Below are 25,435 nucleotides of genomic sequence, written 5' to 3'. Positions count from 1 at the left end.
AGACAGTGACTGCCCCTTGTTTCAGACTACCTTTCCAAGGATGTGTGTAGAATGGACAGCCTCAGAAGATGGCAATACTGTCCCCAGTGGAGCAAAGGCATTATATTGAACACCTCTTCAGAGCTCAGCACTGGGCTAGGCCCTATGAGAAATAAGAACAAAGAATAAAACATAATCCTGGACTTCCCTGGTGGTCCAGTGGTTATGACTCTGTACTCCCAATGCAGGGGGCCCAGGTTCGATCCCTGGTCTGGGAACTAAGATGCCACATGCTGCAACTAAGCCTGCATGCCTCAACGGCTGAGCCCTCGTGCTCTACACCGCACGAGCCTCAACTAGAGAAGCCCACGCACTGCAACAAAGAGCCCACACAGCCAAAAGAAAATTAATTAATTAATTTTAAAAAATAATCCTGGGAGAGATGACCAACATATATGAAACCAGAGTAAATAACATGAACTTATAACCAAGTACTACAGACTCTAGCAACAGATGCCAATTTATATTGTTTAGATGCTTAGTAAGATGTTTTAAATACTGTCAAATTTCAAAGGAAACAGAAATCAGTGACGGCTCAATGATGGCAAGAAAGCTTCTTTGGAGGGAAACTTCAGCTGGGCTCTGAAGGCTGGGATGATTTTTATGGGAGGAGACAGAGGAGAACATTTGTTTTGAAAATTGAGAATGAGATAGTTAAGGAGCAAGTTGTAGATACTGGCACCTAGGCTGTCTCCTGTCTTTCTCCTCTAGGTGTCTCAATCTCCCCATCTGTGAAGTCTGGCTAATAACATCCCTATTCCCCAGGGAAGTCAGAGGGAAGCAATGAACCAGCAGGTGTGAAACCTCTTGAAGTGAGAGAACATAAAAGACAAGATAAATAGACTGATTAAATCAACAATTATCTGATTACTGCTGAATCCTCTCTTCAGGCTAAATGTCCCCCAGTGACTATACCCATGTGTCACGCAGCAAGGCATGAGTCCTGTCCAATGTTCTGTGTGACCACAGCACAGTTTATGTTCTTCCCACGTGTCATGCTCAAAATTCTCCAGAACAACCTGACAGGCATAGACTGGAGTTAGACTTTCACCTTCTTTGGTGTAGTTATCGTATTTGCACCAATGCAGCCAAAAATGCCACTAGCACTGTTAACTCTTATAATCCCATCAACTAACGTTCCCTTTTAGTTGAAAGTGATCTGCTACTGTATTTTTTCCATCCTGTACTTCTGGACTCAGAAGCAGGAATTTCAGCTCAAGTTCAATTTGCTGTCTCTAGGGGACACCTGATACACAATGGCAGTCATAGTTGAGCAGATCAGCAACCTCAAGGGTGTGTCAGGTGGTTACCTAAACTAGACATCATCACCCTACCGGGAAGACTGGACCACTACCAATCCATGGTCTCCAAGCACAGCTGGGCCTTCACCAATCACAGGTCCACCTTCCTCATCACACTCCTTACTCCTGACTGTCCCTCATTCTCAGATGACTTTGCCTCCTACACTGGGCTGGAATTTCCTCCCAGGACACCTACAGATGTTCACCTCCACTGGCACCAACACTTTTTCCCTTCCTTCTGTGATCCAAGGCTCTGCTTTGGCTTTTTGTGGTCATCATTTCAATAGCTCACATTCTCCCTTCTGTATCTTTAATAATACCTTCCTTTCTGGCTCTTCTGCCTCAGCACAAAAAATATCCTTTATGTCTTTTTCATAGCACCCATCTGTTATGGACTGAATATTTGTGTCCCCTCAAAATGCATATGTTGAAATCCTAACCCCTAGTGTGGCTGTATTTAGAGACGGGGCCTCGAAGGAGGTAATTAAGGTTCAATGAGCTCCTAAGGGTTGAGCCCTGATTCTAATCTCCCTCTCTCCACAGGACACACAGAGGGAAGGCCGTGTGAGGACAGCAAGAAGGCAGCCATCCACAAGCCAGGAAGAGAGCTTTCACCAGAAACAGAACCTGCTGGCAACTTGATCATAGACTTCTAGCATCCAGAGAAAATAGATTTTTGTTGTTTTAGCCACTCAGTCGTCTGTATTCTGTTATGGCAGCCCAAGCAGACTAAGATCCCATTCCTTGACTTTCCCTCACTCCAGCTCTTGTCCAATTGCTCCATTTTGGTCAGAGCCAAGCTTCTGGAAACAGTCCCTAGGTTCCCTGCCTCTACTTGCTCACTTCCCATTCATCTCCAACCCATGTTGTGTGACTTCAGTCTCTACTGCTCTGCTGAATATGTTCCCACGAAGGCTTCCCAGGACCTGTAATGATGGAAGCCAGGATCAGGAATTTTGGCACCACTCAATGCATTTGGTTGTTCCTTCCTTCGTCCATTGTGATGCTCCTGGTCTTTCCTCCACTTTCTAGCCACAACTTTCAGTCGTCTTTCCAGCCACGCTCCCTGCCTTACATCCTTCACTGATGACCTCTGCTTTTCTTCCTCTATATTCTGATACTTGAGTGATCTGAACCCAACTTCAACTATAACCTACAATGTGATGACACTCAAATGTCTATTCACAGTCAAATTCTCTCTGCTAAAGCACCATGCGCTCAATGGCCTAGGCCACTTGAATGTTCCTAAATTACCTTAAACTCAAATGTTTCCGATACTGAATACACTTCTTTCCTTCAAACCTATTCCTCCTCTAATACTCCCCATCTCAGTGACCATCATCCTCCTAGTCACTGGATCTTGAAACCTGGGGTTGTCCTAGATCTATTCTTTTCTTTTTGAAAAAATTAATTGATTATTTTATTTATTGGTTGTGTTGGGTCTTCATTGCTGCACACAGGCTTTCTCTAGTTGCAGCCAGCCGGGGCTGCTCTTCGTTGTGGTGCGTGGGCTTCTCATTGCAGTGGCTTCTCTCTAGGCGTGTGGGCTCCAGTAGTTGCAGCATTCAGTCTCAGTAGTTATGGCTTGAGGGCTCTAGAGAGTAGGCTCAATAGTTGTGGCACACGGGCTTAGTTGCTCCACTGCATGTGGGATCCTCCTGGATCAGGAACCAAACCCATGTCCCCTACATTGGCAGGAGGATTCTTAACCACTGCACCACCAGGGAATTCCCAAGATGTACTCTTTTCATTCAATATTTGCATCTATATGAATGTGTGAGTATATTCACATATAAATATAGAGAAAGAACTGAATGTTAGCCTACATTAACAATCTACTATATTATGTCATTTAACCCTATAAAGTGGGTACTGTCCTCTTTCTGCCCGTATTTTACAACTAAGGAAAGAGATTTCTAGAGGTTGAATAATATGTCCAGAGTTGAACATCTAGGAAACGGCAGAGCAGATTTGAACCCAGTTATATCTTACTCCAAACCCAAATTCTTAACAACCATACCTACTACCTTGTAATAAGTATTGTTTCAAACATAACTATTGTCCATTGCCAAACATTTATCTCCACTGTTACTTCTCATCCCTTCTTACCTAGATCGCTGCAATAGCTCCCCCTTGACTCTGCTCTGGACCACTTCCAAACCAACTTCAACATGCCACCAGAGAAACCTTTTCAACACACAGCTCTGATCATTTCCCTTCACTACGTGAGATCCTCTGTTGCTCTTCACGGCCTGACTCTTTAGTCGACAGGATACCCTGTGTTGTGGCCACTGTCTCTACTTCTGGCCTGCCTGAGCATCCCCATTTGTTCCAGAGCTGTTTGCAGTTCTTCAAATGTGCATAAAGTTTTACAACTCCAAACTTTTACACATTTGTTCCCCACCTTAGATTTGTGGCAGACACTGCAGTTGACTAATCCAACAGCCCTGCCTAGCACTCTTCTCCAGGTTACCTCCCTCCCCAGAGGCTTGAAAGCTAGATCCTCCTTTGCCTCCCTTCCTTGCACTTCAAAGTGGCCACATGACCCACTTCTGGCCAAGAGATACTAAAGGAAGTTATTTAGGCAGAAGGAATATGATCGCAGATGGGAAACATGGTAACACCAAAGGATGCCTGCCACGGAACTTCTAGGAAAGTGACAGATATGGCTGGTGCTGTCCTTCCTTCTTTTTCCCACCCTCAACAGGGATGCCATTTTTGGAGCTGTGGTAGCCATGTTGAAATCATGAGACCATATGGGCTTCCCTGGTGGCACAGTGGTTAAGAATCCACCTGCCAATGCTAGGGACACTGGTTCGAGCCCTGGTCCGGGAAGATCTCACAGGCCATGGAGCAACTAGGCCCACGAGCCACAACTACTGAGCCCATGCTCTGCAACTAGTGAAGCCCATACACCTAGAGCCCATGCTCTGCAACAGGAGAAGCCACCGCAATAAGGAGCCTGTGCACTGCAGTGAAGAGTAGCCCCTGCTCTCCAAAACTACAGAAAGCCCGTGCGCAGCAATGAAGACCCAACACAGCCAATATAAATAAATAAATAAATAAATAAATAAATAAATAAATAAATAAATAAATAAATAAAATTTTTAAAAAAGAAAAGAAAAGAAATCATGAGACCATAAAACACGAGGATGAAAAGGCATCACAATCACACCAAAGATGGCAGAGCAGAAGGATGGAGTTAAGAGCATAAATGCACAGCTGAAATCAATGTTAAAGACCTCTAGATTCCTCATCTAAGCCACTGTTAGTCAGATATGCTGTTACTTGAAGCCAAATAACTCTTAGCTGAGACATGAGTCTAACAACTTTTTCTCTTTTAAAATTCAATGCAAGGTCAAGGTGTCTCTCCTGGGGAATATTCCCTGATTCTTCTTGGGGTGTTTTCTTCCTTTGGCCCCTAAAATAACTTCTGCATAATTCTATCATAGGACTTATCACACGTGATGTAACACTTGTGTGCCTGTCTCTCCTGCAAGACTGAGCTGTTAGAAGACAAGTTCACATCTTATTTGATCTTATATTCCCAGGGACTAGCACATCACCTGACACATGCCAGGCCTTCAAGACCTGACACATTATAGGTTTTGAGTTATAAACTGTACTTTGAATCCTCCATTTTGGACAAAAGATACAGCTTCAAATCATAAACTATAGAAAACATCTCATAATTATTGTAGTGTGTCTTTGAAGCTGGGAAAACCAATTTTTTGGTGTGTAAATTTGGGCAGAAAAAGTGCCACGGGTAGAAGAAAAACTCACAGGCAGATCACAGAGCAAGGTTTGAAATAAAAGCTCAAAAACCAAGAGAATATGCTGGCAGCAGACATTTACTTAGGAGAGATACTAAAGGAAGTTATTTAGGCAGATGGAAACATGGTAATATAGGAAGGAATGTAGAGAAGTGGAAAAGGTAAACATGTGGGTGAAACATAATGAATACTGACTGTTTAAAACAGCAAGAATAATGCTTTGTGGGATTAAAAGTATGTAGAAATAAAACACATGACAACAATAACAATAGCCCAAACAGGAAAATTGGCTTAAATGTTGTAAGGTTGTTTCATTGTCCAGGAAGTATTAACACTATTAATTTATAATATAGTCTAATAAGTCAGGGATATATGTTTGTCATCTCTATGGTAACCGCAAAAAGAATAATTAAAGAATATATAATCCAGAAGCTAATAGCAGAAATGGAATAATTTTTACAACACTAAATCAATATAATAGAGGACAGAAGATAATAATGGAGAAAAAGGAATTAAAAAGCCAGATGGGACAAATAGTAAACAAATAAGAAAATGGCAGATTTAAACTCAAATAGGCAGCTATGGTGGGCCCATTGTTCACCAAGCAGGCAAAGCCAGCTTGGGGAACAAATGTGGTTATCTTGGAGCAGGTGTGCCGAGGGAAGCAAAGAGAAGACGCCTCGTGCCTTAAGATAAAGATGGAGAGAGAGATTGTCATATGAACTTTCCTAACCGATTATACCTCCTGAACATGAGTTTTTCTGAGAGTGGAAGTCTCCTATATTCTCACAATAAACCCTCTTTTCTGAGCTAATTTCAGGCAACTCTGTTTCAACCTTCTGTTGCAAACAAATGACCCCTGCCTGAGACAGCGGTCACGGTTAATAGGAGCTGAGAAATATGGTCTCATTAGACTAGCCTCCGGGGAGAGAGAACTAGTGTCTTGGTCATGAGGCTTCTATCACAAGAATGCTTTCATATTCCAGGTTTCTATAATGGTGATTCTTCTTTTTTTTAATATTTCAGAATACCAGACAATCACTCTTTGTGTTAATCTTAATAGAAAGGTGGTCTTGCTTCTATATAATCGAATACTAAAATTTGTGAAGAAAAATGTTTCATGCTAAGAAAACAAAAGAAAAATAAAGGCTTCTTGGTTGAGTTTTCTACCATGACCATCTGGTTCTATAATTAATGTCTTGCCAATGTACTAAAATATTTTCTATGTAAATCTTTTACATTCTCGCTGCATTTTCAATTAAAGTCTCTGAATTAAAACTTTGTACCATGAGTCAGCAGTTAAAGCAAACATGTTTTTTCCATTTATCTTCCTTTGGGAAAACCCAGTCCCAAATGCAGAATGCCTGCCATCCTTCGGTTCTTTTCATCAATCCAGATGTCCATAATTACTTCTGGAGGTAACTACAGTGGTTTGCCCTGCCATCTGACACCATCTTTCCCATGATTGCCGAGTGTGGCTTCCCTTGCCTTTCACTGTTTCCTGTAAATACTCCCATTCTCAGCGAAGAACATAACTGTGGTCTGCAGATCATAAGACCTGGAGACACCTCATGGGTGGCTTCATGTGTGAACTGCCATTTTAGATCCGTGCTGGGGCAAAGAGAATCTCTTTAGATCCCATTTTAGAAGCAGTTGCCCTCCTCACAAGCTATATTGCACAAAGCTAATATTCTAAGGAGGAGGGAAGGTGAAGTTCCAAAAGTCGTGTACACAAAAGTCATGAGGTCCACATGGGCATTACTTATGATAATGTCCTCCAATGTGCAGTCCCAAAGCGATCACAACCCTCATCAGATGTGGTTGGCTTTGGACAAATGGCCAACTGACCATCTGCTGTGGATGTGGGTTAGGAAGGATGCTGAGCTTAGTGGTGTCCAGTTGTCTAACTATCTGGGCCAACTTTTCTTGAAGAAGCCCTTCTGAAAGCTGCTCGCCTTGGCCATCTGGTCACTATGGATATTCCTTTCTGTCTGCTCCTCTCCACACACACCCTATAAACATCTTGGTGATGATCATGTCATATAGAACTTCATCAAAAATGTTACTAAAGGCGAGATAGATAGGACCATTTGCCCCTTTTTAAAACTCTACTATAAGTCATACGTTATTCTAGGAGCTTTACTGATATTATCTCTAATTCTCACAACAGCTCTGCAGGTTGGACATCTCTAACCCTGTATAACAGATGAGGAAACTTAGGCTTAGAGCAGTTAGGTTAATTTGCCTCATACTACATGGCCAGTTATTTTCTCTTACTGACATGGCTTTTCACGTAGGAAAATTAATTGGGTCTGGAAATATTCACTCTGGATTTGAATAGAGAAGGGAAAATCCTGAAATGCCAGTAGGTAAATAGAAATCACCTCTTTTAAAATAAATTCAAATAATATGAAATTGTGTCATCCACTGCTTAAAATCTTCCTATTTCACACATCAGAATAATACCTAACTATTGGATTTGCCTATTTAGGACTCTGAGCTAATTGTGCTATCATTTCAGGCACACACACAAAAGATGTTTTAGGAAAAGTTTCTTCTTCTCCACATACTCTGAATGTGGATCCCTCTGCCAGTGATCTTGGGATGAGTTGAGCATAAACAAATCTAACCATGTGGATTAAATTTTTCTGGAATACATATGAGCATGTAAACTAAGGGGGAAAGAACTAGGGGAAAAGTTTATTTGATCAAAATTACTCAGGAAAAATATAATTTATATAATCTGCAATAGTTCAATAAACTCCCAAAGCCATCAAAACCCATAGCCTCTAAACAACCCAGGCCTGGCACATCAGAAAGAGATAGGGCTTGAAAAAATTTAGACGCAATTGCTTAATATATTTTGTTTCCAAAATTTTCTCTATGGAAACCAAAAGTTCTTTTAAATTAAGAAAATAAGGCCCATTGGTAAGGCCTGAGGAAAAAAATGAGTAAGCCAGCAAAAGCTAATTCTCTTAACAGAGCTAGTTAAGTAAGTGTTGAATACGCAAGAAATTATCATAATTACAATAATTAACCCATTCTCTCTTCCTACTTTCATTGAAGCTGCTTGGGAACATTTTTTTCACCTTCTTCATACTGAAGGGAAGTCAGATTTTCTCACTCTTTTGTGAGTCCTTCAGTAGTTTTTCTGGGGCAGAATTATATCCATCCAAGCTCTGACAACAGGCCACAGACTCAGGCTTCCTATTAAGAATGATATTTTCCATCGTTCTGATTTTAGAGATTGGTTAATCCGTGAACTCTCTCTCCTTGCTTTGAAAGCTATTTCATTTATTTCTGTGGTCCTTTGGCTTGAGGAGGTCCTTTGATTATTTATAAGTTGTTTTTTCCCCTAAATTATAGGATCACTTATTCAATCAATGGGTGAATAAATAATGAATAACAGTGCTATGGAAATATACAAGGTGATGTAAGTAAAGGACAACTGAGGGTGGGGTACAAGTGCTGCTTGAGATCAGGTAGTGGGATGGCATCTCTGAGGAGGTGACATTTGAGCTGAAAGAGTCAATCGTCCAGGAAAACAGAGCTCCGGGCCCAGGGAACAGTGAGTGCAGAGCCTTAAGGCAGCAGAGAGTTTAAAGCCATCAGAGAATGCAAAGGTCAGAAAGGTGGTCACGTAGCTGAAGTATAGAGAGAGGGAGAGTGGTGGGGGCTGTGGGGCAGGCTGCGGAGGGCCAGCATGGGTCTTTGTCCAGAGAATGCAGTTTAGATCTTATTCTATGTGTAATGGGTAACCACTGAAACATTTCCAGAAAGGGAGTGATATGATGTTGGATTTCAGAGATGTTGTTTAGTATTGTTTTGAATTTTTGTTTCTGAAAGCCCTCTCTGGCTGCTGGAGAATGGACTGAAGTGGGGTAAGAGTAAAGGCAGACAGATTATGTAGAGGCTGAAGCAGGTGTTCAGGTGGGAGAGAAACCACCGGTCTCCTTTTTCAGGAAATAATGAGTATTTAAGTTGACCTTGAAGATCTGCTTGATCTAAGATCCCAGAGGCTGGAACCTGTTAACTGAAAGTTTTCTTAAAGGGCAGAGAGTTGGGGTGGGGAGATTATCAAAGTAGTTTTTTTCAGGAGAGCAGCACTTATTATTACACCTGTCCCTACTGAGTGTATTCTATGTGGTGAGTGCATGATTATAGTTGATATATTTCATCAGTCCAACAATCTCATATCTTGGACATTATCAACTCCATTTTTCTCGTAAAGAAGTGGAGGTTTAGAAAGCCTAAATGATATCCAAGGTCCAAAGCTAGTAACCAGTGAAGATGAGATTTGAACAAATCCCTGCTCTCTCCATGGAAAGAAAGAGAAATGGAGACAGACAGAGAGAGTGACAGAGAGAAAAAATCAAATAACAAACTCTCAATCAAAAAGGAAGGAAGGAAAGGAGGAAGGGAAGAGGGAGAAGGGAAGGAGGGAAGGGAGGGAGGGAGGAAAATGTGGCCCCCTCAGAGTAGGAGATAAAACCATCTTTCCAAAGAGCAACATTTCCAGGGCAGAACCTCCTCTATCAAGGAAGCATCTGGGGCAGGCTGAACCTGAGGTGAAAGGCCCTCTGCCTGGGACAACTCAGGGAACAAGAGTATTTTTAGGGTACCAGAGCATATTCCTCCCTTTGACTGCCTTTTCCATAAACTTAACTGGCAATTTTGCAAACAAATGCAAACAACAACAAAAACCAAAAAACGCATGAAGGGCTTGAGTGTTACTGTTTTTTTAAGAAACATTGACCTAGTGAGAAATTTCTGCAAGGTCAAGGCCAGAGACAGGCTCGTTGGGAACACCCACTGGGATTTCCAAACACAAGCACATGGACTCCCCTTCCAAAGAGCCCTCGGGTATTTCATGGGCGTCGCAGGGGTGTGGGGAAGACTGGGAGTCGCTGCCCCTCATTAGGTTTGGCTCAGAATAAGCAGATGTCTTTGAATCACATTCCCCTTGGCTGCTGCTGTTTTGTTTTGTGTACTGTTGGTATTTTTTCTGTTCAAAATGCACTAATATCTGGGAGTGGGGATGCCTCAGCAGCCCCCCCACCCCGCCCCCGTGGCCCCGGGAGGATTCCAGACATGCAGCAGAAACTGGGCCCCTGAGCCAAGGGTGGCAAGCAGGCCAGGGCTTCCCGGCCAAAGTCAAGCCTGGCGGCCCTGCCTTCTTCCCCTCTCCACCCTGGACCCACAGAGAAAGCTGAGCCCTGCACTGAAGCAACAACTTCACCTGAAGCTCTAAAGGGCTAAGTAACCTGCCCAGGCTTATACAGCTAGTAAGTGGGATGCTGAGATTCAAACTCGGATCTTGACTCCAAAGCCCTGCTTTTAATTTGCATTCCCGCATTGATTCAAATTTATTAAGCACGTACTATGTGCCAGGGAAGGACAAAGACCACGCGAGGGCCAAGACTCTGAAAAGCTAGTGTTCCCCTCACCACACACACGCACACCCGATGTGGAATTTGAGTTTCTTTTTTTTTTTTTTTAGATTTCAACTTTTATAAGTCTGCTGATGTTAAGATAGCATATTTGATGTTTAATTTCAATTTTTCTGATTAAAAAGTTCTGAATAAGTTCACTGAAGCTAAACCTCCCTCTCTTGTGGGTGCATGCCTTCAGGCCCACGCTTGGGTCAGCCAGCCCGGGTGTGACCGTGAACAAGCAGCCCCGGCCGCCTTCTCTTCCAGGAGCGTGGAGCCGAGCAGAGGCAGGCAGTCTACCTATTACACGCAGCATTCCCACCGGGAAGCCCGCGGCCTCTCTCCAGGCGGCCCCCCACCCCGCCCCCGGATCTGGCCTCCTGATAGCCCTGCACTGTCAGACCCCGGGGAAAATGGGGAGGCCAGAGGGCAGGGCTGGCAGAGCAGGGCTCCCTAGATCATTAGGCTCCCTGGGGTCATTAGGCCCAAGAGGCCCACAGGTGCTACACAGGTGGTCTCAACCCCCAGCAATGACCTAGGAAAAGCCACGGGGTCACTCAGCTGCAACCAATCCTCCAAACTGCCTGCCCTCTTGAAATAGTCCAGGTTTCACTTATTAAACATATTAATCTGAAGTGAACAATTTGTGGTAGTTTCACTAAACGGCTTGAAGGATGTAGGGAAAAAGAATTTGTTCTGATGGGAAGGCTTAACCCTGATGGACTCAGTGGCCTTCATATCCTGACTTTGAAATAACTGGAAGTGGATGGACTATTCACAGAAGTGGAGAGTCCGAGGGTAAGCCTAACTGGAGCTAAAGAAACACAAACAAAACCCATCCCCTTCTCAGCCCCAACCTGCCATGTGACTCGGAGGACATTGCTTACTGCAGTGACAGCATTTTAAACAGCTGCCCAGAGAGGTTTTAAATAGGCTTGATGTAATTCAATGATTTATAGAGCATGGGTTACCAAAATATTAAAGTTCTGAACTGCCCCCAAACCAAGACCATAGCCTCAGCATTCCCCCCTCTGAAGCAAATCATTCTCTGCTTTGCGGTGTGGTCTGTGTGGCCCTCTCAGAAATCTGTGGTTGCTTTGAATGAGGGGCCAGAAAAAGATACATAGCCTCTGATGAACAGATACTCGCATTCATTTACACTCAGCTCCTCCCAGGATTACTGGCAGGAAGCTCCATGTTCAAAGCATGTGACGAATAAGAAACTTTTCCAAAACATTTCTGTGTGTGTGCGCCTGAACTGCTGGCACACTAGCTCGGAGTCCTAAATAGGCAACTCCAATGGTTATGTATTATTCTTCCGTATGAAAACATACTCTGCCTGTCTTCAACAGCTCAGTCCATAGAAGGCACCAATCTCCAGGAAACAAGCCAGGCAATTTATTCTTTAACTGCATATCAAATCTAAATACTCGAGGAAGTTGCAGGGGAATAGTCAAAGAAATAAATCTGGTTAATGAAATGCCCCAGACCTCTACTTTATAAAATAAGCCACAATTATGTAAACATTTTACAGCCTTAATCAATATCCCCCTGAAATGCAATGGTCTCAAAATGCACACAAGTTTGGGATTGGAGATCTTTTCCAATCTTCCATTACATTCTTTTTATTACCTTGGAGCAACCCTCCTTTTTCTAATCCTTATGGCTCTTTCGGCCTCAGAGAGAATACCCTGAACCAAACGCAAATTTCAGAGAATCCTGACAGTTTTGTTTATGTCAAAAATAATGAAAGATGACAGGCTCTCGCATTTAGACCTGTAACATGATCATTTGCTTTAGGACTCCCTGCTAAGATTAATTTGGAGACAGGGAAGAAGAAGGGGAAAGAGGAGGAGGAAGTGATGGGGGAGGAGAAGAATAGCTCCTAAATGCTCTCCCTAAAAGCAAGGAAGAGGGATGGGCCACCTGGTAGGTGCTTTTTACTTAGCTCAAGGGGCAGGAGAAAACTGAGTGAATCTCTGTATGTGGGCTTTTACCTAACGTCCCTTATGTTCTCAATGCTTATTTTGCAGAAGAGCATTATACTGAGAAACAGTAGAAACCATCAGTGATAATGCCTCGGGTATGGAACAAACTGGTGAGAAAGAGCACCGTCTCCTGTGTGCTCATCACCGCCGCCGCCATCACCACTTCTACCACCATCACTGCCATCACCACCCCCCCACCCCCCACCCCCAGTAAGGAAGCATAATTTCTTTGGGGTAAACTTGTTTACCCCAAAATAGTTACTTGCTCTCTTCCTCTCAAGCCAAATCAATTAAACTATAGACTTTAACTTTTCTGTTTTGGGAGAACTCCTTCTCATCCTCAAGCTAACTCCCTGACACACCAAAGGAAAAATGAATCTCAAGGAGAGAGATCCTCTTCTGAAATATGCCTTGGCACTGGGATTGATAGTTGCAAGAAGCCAAGATAACATGGCAAGCAAGGACCTTCTCTCTCAGATGGACTTGGGGAAAGTCATTCAAGATTTTCTACTAACATACCTGGATGCAGAGACGAAACACTTCAAATGTTTAGCCTCACATAGAAATCAACATGCAAAGACCTCTTTTGAAAGAGATACAAAGGCAATGGATCCAAGGAGCCAACGAAAAGAAGGTTTCGTATCAAAGGCTGATTCCCACCAATTGGTTTCCTGAGACACTGGGTGGAAAGGTTTTTGGTTTTGTTTTTGCTTTTTTAGGCTCAACCAGAGAAAGGAATACAAACACATCACACACATGTAGTGCTTAGTTGTTACAGCATGCCCCTGGGGGAGCGAGAGGAAAACGGAGGCCTTTCTACCATTTGTTTACCATCTCCATCCCTCCCTCCATCCCCTTCCAGACAGCCCATGTGTCTGATGAGCCCACATTTATATGTGATCATATCCTAATGCACTACCCTCACAGGCTTGATACCAGGAAATCCATTACAAACAGCTTGGTTACTGGTTCACATTACCAAACCATCCAAAGCCAGGAGTGGCTTGAACAGAGGTCTTTAGCACCATCAGGATGCACCCTACCTCTCATCTCTGCTTCTCTTAGCTGGTGTCTGCTCTGCTCTCCCAAACCCGCTTTCCCCACACCACTGGCTACGAGTACTGGAAGAGTCAGAATCACACTCATGGCCTCAGGAGCAGAGGGGAAAGGCTCTTCCTCTTTCCCCACACCAGCTTCAGTTTGGAAAAAAAAAAAAATCCTAGGGGGAGGACTCTAATTGCCTTAGCTTGGATCACGGGCACGTTTCTGCATCAGTCACTGGGGGCAAAGGGGGCCACAATGATTGGCCCTGCTCGTGGCAGATGTCCACCCCCAACCCAAGATTGTGGCCCGAAAGGTGAAGAACGATAAGCACAAAGATGCTCCAATTCGGGCACACGGCTGAGTCAGGAGGATGTGGGGCGGGGGGGCAGTTTGGTGCCCCCAGAGAAGAATAAATAGGATAGCTATAATTATTCGGGCAATCAGTATGAGTTTCATGGCCACTCCAAGTGGAGCCTACTACAGATGTGATTTGAAAAAATCCACAAAGGGCTATAACTCAGCTATACAAATATTATTATTATGAAAAATACTTATTCCTAGCCCTGAAGACATTGTCCGTTCCAGAGACAGTTGTGGCAGAGATGTTGATAAACTCTAGTATGAAAGGACAGAAGAATCAAATAGTAGGGGAAGGAAGATGTTTATAATACAGATTCCTGGTCCCATGCCCAGAGATTCTGTTCTATTACATTTGGTACCCAGGAATTTGCACTTTGAAAGCCCTTCCCCAGGGTAATTTGGACATATCAGGCTCACAGAGCATACTTTGAAAAATACTGGTCCAGCATCTTATTTGACACCAAAACCCAAGGTGAGATGCATGGCCAGGTCCTAAGGAGAGTGATAGTGGGCACAGCAGGAAAGTTCCACCCTTTACCAGCTATGAGAGTCTTTTTCTGCTGTTTCGGTTGCAAAAAACTACCCTCTCTTTCCCAATACTTTAGTTCTAAAGTCTTTTCATCACAGTCTCAAAGCCCCAAGCATCTAGCTCCTAGCTAACCTACTGCCCCTTGCCTTCCTCCTGAGAGTGGATACTATGGTGTTCTATCCAGTTTTCCTTCCGGGCTGTAGTCTCATTCCCCTCCCCACCGCTCAGATGCTGAGGGTACACGGGGAGAAGGGCTCTCAGCTGGGTCCCTTTCCAGGAACTATCCTTAGATTATACCTTGGCTAAAGTCATATCCCCTGGCAGCAGCCTGCGCCCATTGCCAGATCAATACAGGGTATAAAGATCCCCCTCCTCCGAGCAGGGCAAAACCTGTAGGGCTATCCTAGCCCCCGAGCTGTCTATGGGATTAGCTGAGTCTCAGTGATAACTACACCCATCATTACATTTTAAGCCTCCATCTGCTCAGTCCTGCTTCCTCTACCCGCCCTCCACTCCACCCTGGCGTGTTGATCCTGAGGGCCCTCTGCACTAAACCTCCTCCAAGCAATTTCCACCTCAGAGTCCACTTCCCCAGAAACCTGAACTGGAACCCACCCTAACCCAAGTACTCTATTCTCCAAAGTGCCACTCTCCTTCCTCTTACCAATAGTTACCTGGTCCTGTTTTCAAGTAATAAACTAGTTTAGCCACAAAGATGCTGGGTTAATCTAGGAATCTACAGGTAATAAATTTGCATTTCAGAAAAACTATCTGGAGAGAGAGAGAGATTGCAGGAATGGACTTACAGGGAAGAAAAATGTGATACAAGTCAAATCACCTCCAAGTTTCGGTCCTATCCACGTGTGAGCAGCACTCTCCTAGGAGACCACAGGAGGGAGGGAGGGAGTGTGAGTGTGTGTGTGTGTGTGTGTGTGTGTGTGTATAAAGGCAGGGAGCTTGTCCTTTCCTGGAAAGGATAGGGAGGGAGAGGGTCTTGGGGAACCAAGGAAAGGCTGAGAACAAACTAATTCAGCTCTAAAAAGAGATGTGATGTACAGATAGAACATTAGCAAGGATTCTGGAGCCCTGGGGTCCAACGGTGACTCTGCCAATTCTAGCAGTGTGCAAGGACCTCCATTTCTCTGCCTGTGCAATGGGAATAATAAGGACTGCCCGTTTCTCTCTCCCAGAATTCTCACGACAATTAAGTGAGGTAATGCATCCGGTCCTCACGGGGCAGCTCCCCTGCCCCTGGCCCTACATGCTCCATGACCCTGAACCCCCTGGTCTCTTCCTGTCGCTTCCCAAAATGACTGGGAGCAAAGACCCAGTACTTTCCAAAGTGCTCTCTTAATAATAGTCATGCCATTTATTGAGCACTTACAAGGTACACTTCCTGCTAAAGGCTTCCATGCCAGAGCAGGGAGCAAAGTGCTCCAGCCCTGGAAAGTGAGTGTTTTCTCCATTTTGTAGAGAAGGAATATGAGAATCAGAAAGTTTATCAACTTTCCCAGAGTCACACATCTAGTAAGAGAGGGGGTTTGAGCCAGTTCTGTCTGCTACCAAAGCTTTGCCGCCAGGGAAACTGTCTGGAAAAAAATGAAAGACACAGGTGACTCCTCACAGTTCCTCTTCACCGTGGCATTTTAGGAGAAAACTTATGAGTAGCTAGTGGAATCGGAGAAAGGGTTAAAAATGCAGGGTCCTGTCCAAAACACACTAGTAAGTTTTCCCTTTTGTTGCATTCCAAACACACATGTACTTCCCGCCTGCTGCAGGGCTTGTAACATCCTTGCAGAGGCTGTGGCTTATGACCTATCATCACCTTCAAGATCAGCCTGGAAAGCAAGAAAAATATTATGTGAGAGGTTTTTCTCTTTTAAAGCCAGTCTTAGGGAACCAGCCATTTTCAGAGGAAAAGCAAGATTGTTGAAGGCCAGTACACAGTGGGTTTATTTTAGCCCTATGGGATGCAATAATAATAATAATATATTTTAAAAAAACTGTTGCTTAAGAAAAGCCTGAGAATTGGGAGTCGGTTGGCTTGGGTTTAAGAGCTGGTATGCAGCAAAACAGCCAGATACAGTTCTTTGGGGGGAAAGAAATCTTAAAAGAAAAGAAAGAAAAAAAAACCTCCCTAGGTTTGGGAAAGGGTAATAAAGCATATGAAGGTGTGTGGTACCATGCCAAAAGCAAAAGGATATTTCACTCCAACCACAACCCAGTCATATGTTATTACTTATGCTATGGTTGACAATGACTGGCACAGGGCATGAAATAATAATGTCTGGTGGATTTGGCATCGTTCTATGTTAACAGGAAACCTTGTTCTTTTGATTCCGTTGATTGGTTTCCTGCTGAAGGCCATCCATGACAGAGCAGGGAGTATACAAGACTATTGTCTAATTCCCATCTTTCCCAGTGCCTCTTGCTTCTGGCAGGGGAAGCTGGCAGCCTTCATTTGACATGATCAGGCCCCAGCCTTGCAATAATGCATGCGAGACTGGTTGTAAATGTTGCATTTAGCAGATTGGTTAGGGAAGGAAGAAATCATTGACATGCAGAAGCGTACACAGGTTCAAACAAGCACAGATGAAGCACCATTTGTTCCCTGGCAAATGCATAGACTCTGTTCATTCCCCGCCACCAATATCAAGGGGCCATGTCACAACGTAGCAGATCTGCCTCCCACTGAGACCTGGACACATTTCAAAGGGACAGACCTCCAAGAGGGAGCAGAATGAGAATAGGTGGGGTCTGGCTAAGCCTGAATCTCCGTCCTTCATGATTTCTAAGCCAGATCATCTGAAAAGTCACTGAAAACCTGGTTAAGAGTAGAATGGTTGGGTCTAAGCCCAAGAAAACCTTTGCTGATTAGTCAGCGTCATCTGCCAGGCCACGTACACGTGCATTCTCCGTGTTCGTAGCAACATCATAGATAGATTTTTATATTTGTCAAATATCATGCATATATTTCATTGATTTGATTTCAGGATGGGATTGGGAGCAATTTTTGTTTTGGCTTTCTGTTTTTCAATAGCGTGTCTGTAATAAAGTAATTCTCTTTAAAATGATGAAGGAAGAGAACTCATGTTAATAATGGGCTTCGGCTGGACCCTGGGAAGGCAACATGCCAGCTGCCAGGACATCTCCATCCCAGGCATCCCTCTCTGCCCCTCATCAACCAGCTGGCTGCCAGCCAGGATGGGGATTCTCTCCTCTTTAACCAGAGACGTGATGAGCTCTGGAGGCTCATCCCAAGTGTCTCTAGGAAGTCTGTTCACTGACCTGGGCCATTAGCGCATCAAACGCTCCGTCTCCTGTTTCAAGACATAGTAATAGTAACAACAACAATGAGAATTCATTTCATTTCCAGGTAAGAAATCGTATACAGGAGTAAATTACAGGAATTTACTCAATCACAGATTCTGCTGGGTGTAACTTAACTCATACCTTTGGACCGCCCCCCCAGCTAAGAGATCCTTCTTAGCCCATGATCTATGAAACCCAAATCCTTTTTGCTGAAGCTGTGAGTACAATGTCTCCACTCCCCCTGTGTATACACGCACATCACACACACACGCGTGTGCACATACATCTACCCATGTGGAGTTCTAGGTCAAAACCATACCCTTGGCAGCCATCACAGTTCTGATCTGGCCACTCCCTTGACTGGCCTTGATGGGTGGCCTGGGGACACTAGGAGTGGCTAGGGCCAGATGCACAGAAGGAGGAGCTGAAACCATGGCAACTGGATGAAGCTTCTTGGGAATGCACAGGAGCAGGAGGGAGAACAGAGCCAGCCCCCTCCTGGCTAATGTGGGGGTAGGGAGTGAGGGCAGAACTTTGAGGAATGAGTCACCTGGAGGACAGTGATTAGGAAGGGAGTTGCTGGGGAGAGCTAGGTGGGCCTGCACCTTCATTGCCTCTGGACATTAAGAGGGAGCGCTGGAGATGGTTCCAGCTCTCTGTCTTAGTATTTCTCACTCTCCCACTGTCTCTTCCTGCTTAAGCCTCAGTCAGCCTTTAGCTGAAGGCTTTGTGCTGCTGTCTCTCTCCTTCTATGTTTCTTTTTTCTCTCCCCTCCCTGCCCCCCCCCCCCCCACCTCGCCTCTCTCTCTCCTTATTGTCATATGCTGCTCTCCTGCCTTTCATAAAGACTTTGCTGCAAGCTGCCTGTCCAGGATGGCTGGGTGTGCAGTGGTCCCTGGAGGTCAGCTGGGAGCAGTGGTCCCTGGAGGTCAGCTGGGAGGACGTGCCCAGAAGGGTGGGCCAGAAGGATGGGCCAGGGAGCAGCCAGATGGCCAGAGGGGTTTGGGGAGGGGGTGGGGTGTCAGTGAGCTCTGACTTGGGTTTGGAGAACACAGGGCACCAATGAGGCAAAAGTGCCCTCGATCTCAGCAGGAGGACAGCCAGGCAGCCTTCCAGTCCTTCCTCCAGATCCTCCCAGCCCAGCCTCCCTCGGCCAGGGTCACTCAGGTTGTAGGAAGTATCTTAATCCTTTGCTGTCTGGCTTCTTCAAGGTTCTGTGAGATTCTGGGCTCCTGGCCACTCACTGCAGCCCCTGCCTTGGGTTTATTTCCAGTCTTTTCTGGTACTGACCCTCTTCCTAAGCACGCCTGTTCCATCCAGGACTGAGAACCCTTCCCTGGGTCTCCCAATGTTCTGTTCTCCATCCACCCAGCCTGGGGGACTGCCCGCCTCTCCAGAGCCAGGTGGTGGTGAGTCTGGATGGGACCCCGGACCTGTGGATCCTGGTCCTTAGCTCTTTCTGCTTCTTAGGATTGCCTCCCTTTACTGCCCAAACTGCTGCCTGGTGGCTGCGAATGGTCATTTTGAGAGAAATAGCCTCAGAACCATTCATCTAAGTCAAGCGGAGTGAAGCTAATTTATCGCAAAGTGTTTTCTGTTTGTTTGGTTTTTCTGTTGGTGGTTTGGAATCCTACCGGACTTGGGACATTGCTTTTCTTGTCTCCGAATACACATGATTTCACTAAGATCTACATTAAGAAAGCTCTTACCCCAGATGAGGCTTCAAACACACACAATAAGGAGGATCAGGGACTTCAAGGAGCCCCTTTATTTTCCCTATCCCAGTCAGCTCCACACCCTGCTGGTTCTTCCAGGGACGGCATCCCACATACGGGGCTGGGCATCTACAAGAGCCCAGACTCCATACAAACCTCTGAACAGCTGAAGCACAGCGCCCTGGACCGGCCCTGAGGGCCATTCACGCCCCCCCCCCACCCCCACCCCCGCCTCACACAAAGTACACACGCTTGCAGCATCCTGGAGGGACATTCTGAATGCATTTCTGTTAATTAGTCAAAAGGACCGGATTGAAAGATGCTGTTTTATTCGCTTTGTTGTCCTTCTCTTCTACTGAGATCAACCCCCCCAAGGAGGACTTCGTGTTGTCTGGGTGCCTAGAAAAGAATCTGGAACATCGAGGGCACTCAGCAAGTACTTGCGAAATAAAGAAGCGAGGGATGGCTCCATCGCTTACATTCTAAATTTCCACGATCACAGTAGGAGGCAAAGGCCAGCGTCCATCTGTGCTGCCCCCACCCCTTCAACACCAGAGAGAGACCCCAATTCTCCCTGGGAGGTGATTCCTACCTTCTCAACGTCCTTCCTTTCCTGCCTTGCTTTTCTTTCCATTCTTGCATGTCTCTAACTCTCCTACTAATAACACAAGTGATCCTGTATCCCCTGATGTTTCCAAACTACTGTCCATGCCATTTTCCCTGCAGTTTGTATCTGGTGAAAAAAAATTCTTTTTTTCCTCCCAGAAATGTGACTCAGAGGTAATCAACATGAATGTCATCCAAGGCCATGGGGAATTTCTCAGCCATGAGTCACATCCAGTCTGTTGAGAACCTGGGTTTTAGTCAAGGCAGAAAGTTTGAAGACCAAGCCTCAGAGACACCCCCTTCCTCCTCAGCCCCGCGCCCACTGGCTGCAGGAATCTCTCCTTGTTACTCCTCGTTGCTGCCCTTGGCCACAGCAGGTGAAGCCTCAGGCTCCCTTCCCTTCCCAGCGAGCGTCCGTGGCTTCCTGGCAGGAAGGCCAGCTGCTCCTCCTTTCCAGCAGCTCTGGCTGCCGCAGCTCCCCGAGAACAGGGAGGCATAACCCACTGCAGCTCGGGGCCAGGGCACCTCTGAGTTCCCACTCCAGTTGGAAACAGGACATGAAAGGCACAGGCTGGGAAGGAGCCATGGCCACCAAGTTCAAAGGCTGCATTCATAAAGTTAAAAAAAGAAATTTTTTCCAGTATTTAGATTGCTCTCCTTTCCTTATTCTTTCTCTTTTTCCCTCAAATTTGTAGAATAGGTCCCAATGCATGAATTTGAAACAAGAAAGAAGGGAAGGCAAGGGAAGGCAAGATGGAAGGAAGGAAGGAAGGAAGGAAGGAAGGAAGGAAGGAAGGAAGGAAGGAAGGAGGGAAGGAAGGAAGGAAGGAGGGAAGGAAGAAAGGAAGGAAATATAAAGGTCATCAAAACACACAGGAAGGTGACACCCAGGCACGTGCTATCTAAATAGAAGGGAACTAAGTCTGCACTCACACGTGAAAGGCAAGTGACAAGTTGAGAAATAGTTTTCCGGGTTGTAGGAAGGTTACTGACAAGTTTCCAGGTCTCCAGTAAGTAGGAAAATGACTGAGGCTTGGAGAGAAAGATGGCAGCGAAGTAGAGAGACGTGGAGTGCATCCCTCTCCACAGATGCATTGGGAATGCACGGAAGGACGCAGTCATTCCCACAGAGAACCAGCTGAACACCAGCAGACGGCCTCGGACACCAGAAAGGGCTGCGGGGAGCCTGACATAGCCGACTGAATATTCGTCTACTCCAATACTTGGACATTAGTCTGAGGCTTGGACAGTCTTCTATAAACACCTCTATCACCAGGACAAGCAACCCCAAAAGCTTGGACAACCATGAGGAAACAAAGAAACCCCATGCAGGCAAAGGAGCAGGAAAAAAACCCACAAGACCAAATAAATGAGGAGGAAATAGGAAAAATGCCTGAAAAAGAATTTAGAGTAATGATAGTAAAAATGATACAAAATCTCGATAACAAAATAGAGAAAGTACAAGAAACAGTTCATAAGAACTCAGAAAAACAAACAGCAATGGATAACAAAATAACTGAAATTAAAAATACTCTAGATGCTCTAACCAGCAGAATGACTGAGGCAGAAGAACGAATAAGTGAGTTGGAAGATAGAATGGGAGAAATAAACGCCACAGAGCAGGAAAAAGATAAAAAAATAAAAAGACTAGAAGACAGCCTCAGAGACCTCAGTGATAACCTTAAACGTACCAACATTCGAATTATAGGCATCCCAGAAGAAGAAGAAAACAAGAAAGGGTCTGAGAAAATATTTGAAGAGGTTATAGTGGAAAACTTCCCCAACATGGGAAAGGAAATAATTAACCAAGGCCAAGAAGCACAGAGAGTCCCATACAGAATAAACCCAAGGAGAAATACACCAAGACACATATTAATCAAACTAACGACAATTAAACACAAAGAAAAAATATTAAAAGCAGCAAGAGAAAAGCAACAAACAACATATAAGGGAAAACCCATCAGGATAACAGCTGACCTTTCCACAGAAACTCTGCAGGCCAGAAGGGAATGGCAGGATATCCTGAAAGTCCTGAAAGAGAGAAACCTACAGCCAAGAATACTCTACCCAGCAAGAATCTCATTCAGATTTGAGGGAGAAATCTAAAGCTTTCCAGACAAGCAAAAGTTAAGAGAATTCAGCACCACCAAACCAGCCTTACAACAAGTGCTAAAGGAACTTCTCTAAGTAGGAAACACAAGAAAAGGAAAACACCTACAAATACAAACCCAAAACAATTCAGAAAATGGTAATTGGAACACACATATCAATAATCACTTTAAATGTAAATGGACTAAATGCTCCAACCAAAAGACACAGACTGGCTGAATGGATACAAAAACAAGACCCTTCTATATGCTGCCTACAAGAAACCCACTTCAGACCAAGGGATACATATAGACTGAAAGTGAAGGGATGGAAAAAGATCTTCCATGCAAATGGAAGTCAAAAGAAAGCTGGAGTAGCAATACTCATATCAGACAAATTAGACTTGAAAGTAAAGACTATTAAAAGAGACAAGGAAGGGCACTACATAATAATCAAGGGATCCATCCAAGAAGAACATATCACAATGGTAAATATCTATGCCCCCAATATAGGAGCACCTCAATACATAAGGCAAATGCTAACAGCTATAAAAGGGGACATCGACAGTAACACAATTATAGTGGGAGACTTGAACACCCCACTTACATCAATGGACAGATCATCCAAACAGAAAATCAATAAAGACACACAAGCTTTAAATGACACATTAGACCATCTCGACTTCATTGATATTTATAGGACATTCCATCCAAAAACGACAGACTACACTTTCTTCTCAAGTGCACACGGAACATTTTCCAGGATAGATCACATCTTGGGTCACAAATCAAACCTCAGCAAATTCAAGAAAATTGAAATCATATCAAGCATCTTCTCAGACCACAACGCCATGAGACTAGATATCAATTACAGGAAAAAAACTGCAAAAAATACAAACACGTGGAGGCCAAACAATTCATTCTTAAACAACCAAGGAATCACTAAAGAAATCAAAGAGGAAATCAAAAAATATCTAGAAACAAATGACAACGAAAACACAACAACCCAAAACCTATGGGACGCAGCAAAAGCAGTTCTAAGAGGGAAGTTTATAGCAATACAGTCCTACCTTAAGAAACAAGAAAATGATCGAATAAACAACCTAACCTTACACCTCAAACAACTAGAGAAAGAAGAACAAAGAAACCCCAAAGCGAGCAGAAGGAAAGAAATCATAAAGATCAGAGCAGAAATAAATGAAAAAGAAAGGAAAGAAACCATAAGAAAAATAAATAAAACTAAAAGCTGGTTCTTTGAGAAGATTAACAAAATTGATAAACCATTAGCCAGACTCATCAAGAAAAAAAGGGAGAAGATGCAAATCAACAGAATTAGAAATGAAAAAGGAGAAGTCACAACGGACACCTCAGAAATACAAAACATCATGAGAGACTACTACAAGCAACTATATGCCAATCAATTGGATAACCTGGAAGAAATGGATACATTCTTAGAAAAATACAATCTTCCAAGACTGAACCAGGAAGAAATAGAAACCATGAACAGACCAATCACAAGTACAGAAATTGAGGCAGTGATTAAAAATCTCCCAACACACAAAAGCCCAGGACCAGATGGATTCACTGGCGAATTCTATCAAACATTTCGAGAAGAGTTAACACCTATCCTTCTCAAACTCTTCCAAAATATTGCAGAAGGCGGAGCACTCCCAAACTCATTCTACGAGGCTACCATCACCCTGATACCAAAACCAGGCAAAGATGTCACAAAAAAAGAAAACTACAGACCAATATCACTGATGAATATAGATGCAAAAATCCTCAACAAAATACTAGCTAACAGACTGCAACAGCACATTAAAAAAATCATACACCACGATCAAGTGGGGTTTATCCCTGGGATGCAAGGATTCTTCAATATACGCAAATCAATCAACGTGATACATCATATCAACAAATTGAAGGATAAAAACCATATGATCATTTCAATAGATGCAGAAAAAGCTTTTGACAAAGTTCAACATCCATTTATGATAAAAGCTCTCCAGAAAATGGGCATAGAAGGAAATTCCCTCAACATCATAAAAGCCATATATGACAAACCAAAAGCCAACATTGTTCTCAATGGAGAAAAACTGGAAGAATTCCCTCTAAGAACAGGAACAAGACAAGGGTGTCCACTCTCACCACTGTTATTCAACATAGTTTTGGAAGTGTTAGCCACAGCAATCAGAGAAGAAAAAGAAATTAAAGGAATCCAAATTGGAAAAGAAGAAGTAAAATTATCACTCTTTGCAGATGACATGATACTATATATAGAAAACCCTAAAGACTCTACCAGAAAACTGCTAGCACTCATTGATGAGTTTAGTAAAGTAGCAGGATACAAAATGAATGCACAGAAATCTCTTGCATTCCTATACACTAACAATGGAAGAGCAGAAAGAGAAATTAAGGAAACTCTCCCATTCACCATTGCAACAAAAAGAATCAAATACCTAGGAATAAACCTGCCTAAGGAGGCAAAAGATCTGTATGCAGAAAACTTTAAGACATTGATGAAAGAAATCAAAGATGACACAAACAGATGGAGGGACATACCATGTTCCTGGATTGGAAGAATCAACATCGTGAAAATGACTGTACTACCCAAAGCAATTTACAGATTTAATGCAATCCCGATCAGATTACCAATGGCATTTTTCACAGAACTAGAGCAAGAAATCTTACGATTTGTATGGAAACGCAAAAGACCCCGAATAGCCAAAGCAATCTTGAGAAGGAAAAATGGAGTTGGTGGAATCAGGCTTCCTGACTTCAAACTATACTACAAGGCCATAGTGATCAAGACACTATGGTACTGGCACAAAAATAGAAAGGAAGATCAATGGAATGGAATAGAGAACTCAGAAGTAAGCCCAAACACATATGGGCACCTTATCTTTGACAAAGCAGGCACGAATATACAATGGAAAAAAGACAGCCTCTTCAATAAGTGGTGCTGGGAAAATTGGACAGCAACATGTAAAAGAATGAAATTAGAACACTTCCTAACACCATACACAAAAATAAACTCCAAATGGATTAAAGACCTACACGTAACGCCAGACACTATAAAACTCCTAGAGGAAAACATAGGCAGAACACTCTTTGACATACATCAAAGCAACATCCTTTTTGACCCACCTCCTAGAATCATGGAAATAAAATCAAGAATAAATGAATGGGACCTCATGAAACTTAAAAGCTTTTGCACAGCGAAAGAAACCATAAACAAGACTAAAAGGC

General features: G+C 43.9%; 1 protein-coding gene and 1 non-coding gene across 2 annotated transcripts in view; one reads left to right on the top strand and one right to left on the bottom strand.

Moving 5' to 3' along the window:
- The window catches only part of LOC130851967 (ATP synthase F(0) complex subunit C1, mitochondrial-like), a 130,804-nt gene that overhangs the window by 61,235 nt on the left and 44,134 nt on the right, over window positions 1-25,435 (bottom strand). The gene's annotated exons all lie outside the window — the stretch shown is intronic.
- On the top strand, window positions 185-257 carry TRNAG-CCC (transfer RNA glycine (anticodon CCC)). Its single transcript has one exon. It is a non-coding gene; the product is annotated as a tRNA-Gly (tRNA).

Source organism: Hippopotamus amphibius, chromosome 4 (genome assembly GCF_030028045.1).
Source record: "Hippopotamus amphibius kiboko isolate mHipAmp2 chromosome 4, mHipAmp2.hap2, whole genome shotgun sequence".
In the NCBI taxonomy this organism is placed as follows: domain Eukaryota; kingdom Metazoa; phylum Chordata; class Mammalia; order Artiodactyla; family Hippopotamidae; genus Hippopotamus; species Hippopotamus amphibius.
This window is presented reverse-complemented; position numbering and strand designations above follow the sequence as displayed.